This window comes from Artemia sp. Qi Xiang Cuo, chromosome 19 (assembly GCF_049724085.1).
Source record: "Artemia sp. Qi Xiang Cuo chromosome 19, ASM4972408v1, whole genome shotgun sequence".
Taxonomy (NCBI): Eukaryota; Metazoa; Arthropoda; class Branchiopoda; order Anostraca; family Artemiidae; genus Artemia; species Artemia sp. Qi Xiang Cuo.
Window position 1 is genome coordinate 24031606 of NC_142812.1, and position 2387 is coordinate 24033992.

Below are 2387 nucleotides of genomic sequence, written 5' to 3' on the forward strand. Positions count from 1 at the left end.
TTGATAAATTAGGAACTGAAATGAAAGCTTTTTCATTTTCATTAGTAAATTTCAGAATTGAGCTAAATTTTTTTCTCTTCTCTAAGAAAATTAGGAAGAGAACTTGTACATTTTGCACTTCTTCGAGAAGAAACAGAATTAAAGTGAAGCTCCATATCTTCATGAAGAATATTCACACACAAGTTCCATTTGAACAGTGTCGTGAGGTCTCATAACACAACCCCCATAGCCTCCGGTCCCCCTAATGCCGATCGAGTCCCCAAAGACTACCGCTACCCCTTCCCCCCATTTTTTAAAATAATTTGAATTTTTTTAACAAAGTATTTTTTTAACTTATTTTAGTATCTTAAAATGACATGAAATATGCTTAAGGCTCTACCAATCGTACTCTGTGCTTGTTCATAGGTACGAAGCGGCTTTCCCGTTGGTACTCTATGGCAAATTATTGACACTACCTAGTTTAATGCGTGTATTAAATCGATATTTCTTACGCAGTGAAAGGATAAACACAATTCATATCTGTAAAAGTGAAGATGAATTATTCGACGAAAGTCTGTGCACATGATAAAATCATCGTCGTGTTGACTTCTGCCAAGGAAAAATACCTGAACTATGAAACGAGTGCAAATGGTAACACTATTGGAAATGTATGGATGTGTTGTCATGACAGCGAGAAGTAAGATTCCTTTGGAGTATCCAAGAATTTCCTTCATCAAAACGGTGGATATGCGAGAGTAACATTACCAGAGAAAGTAGTACTCAAAGAGAATGCCAACGTACAAATTATAGTTGGTGAAAAGGGTCAACTTCTATCTAATAGTTCTGGTAGTATGTTATCCGTTGATAGATCTTATCGCTATCTTTCCGGTGTTAGCATTCAAATGAATGCAAAGGGAAAAGGAAGGCATGCATAAAGCTGCACCAACATTGTAAATCATATCTAGTCAATGTGTCAAAACTGCTATCTATGTAAAAATAATGTGACAATAGGCAGTGAAATCGCAGGCAGAATAAAAAGGACATTAGCAGACAATATCGTCAATGAATATAAAGATGAATTGACGGAAAGTGAAGCGCAAGTGTACTAATAATGTATAATACTGTATTTAACGTATTTTTATATTAGTATTCTAAATATCGTTAATTCATTAAGAGTATCTTATGCATTATGTTGTTAAGTGTTCATTATTGTTAGGGTATGATAAAACGTCGAACATTCAGAATATCTATACAACAGGTCATAGATGTATGAAAAAAAATTTGTATAGATAAATATACTACTAGAAGGCTCAATTTTTCTTAAAAGATAGAAACGTTCTAGATTTCTCGTGAATTTTACCAAAGAACACAATTCGTTTTTAATTTTACCAAAGAAAATAAAAATCTTAAGAAAAGGATTTACTCTGAAAATCATTTTTAAAATTATTGCTTGGTGTTTCGTTTTCAAAAAGTTGTAAAGTAGAGTTGTGGGTGAAACGGATGGGTACTTCGCTTTGTAAAATGGGTTTATGACAGTCTCTAAGAAAAAAATTTTTTCTAAAATACCTTTTGAAAAGAATTGTTTGGGGTTGTTTATTCATAAATCTGTAAAGTAAAGTTGTGGGTGAAAAGGATGGATACTACAAATATTAAAATTGGCTTAAGATGAACATTAAGAAAACAACTTTTTCTGAAATTTCTTTTGAAAAGTATTGCTTGGTGTTGGGCATTCAAAATGCTGTAAAGTAAAGTTGTGGATGAAAAGGACGGGAACTTCAGCTTGAAAAATGGGTTTAGGAGGGACATTATGAAAAGAAATTGTTCTGAAATGCCCTTTGAAAAGTATTGCTTGGTGTTGGAGCATTCAAAAAGCAGTAAAGTAAAGTTGTGTTTGTAAAGGATGGGAAGTTCAACTTGTAAAATGGGCTTAGGATGGAAATTATGAAAAGAACTTGTTCTGACATGCCCTTTGAAAAGTATTGCTTGATGTTGGCACATTTGAAAAGCTGTAAAGGAAAGTTGTGTGTCAAAAGAATGGATACTTCAATTGGTAAAATGGTTTTAGGAGGGACATTAAGAAAACAACTGTTTTTGAATAGCATCTGATAAGTATTGCTTGGTGTTGGAGCATTCAAAATAGCTGGATAGTAAAGCTTTGGGTGTAAATGATGGGTACTTCAATTGGTAATATGTGTTTAGAATGGATATTTTGAAAAGAACTGGTTCTGAAATGCTCTTTGAAAAGTATTGCTTGGTGTTGGCGCATTCAAAAAGCTGTAAAGTAAAGATGTGTGTAATAAGGATGGGTATTTCAATTTTTAAAATGGGTTTAGAAGGGACATTAAGAAAATAACTAGTTATGAAATACTTTTGAAAACTATTGCTTGGTGTTGGAGCATTCAAAAAAG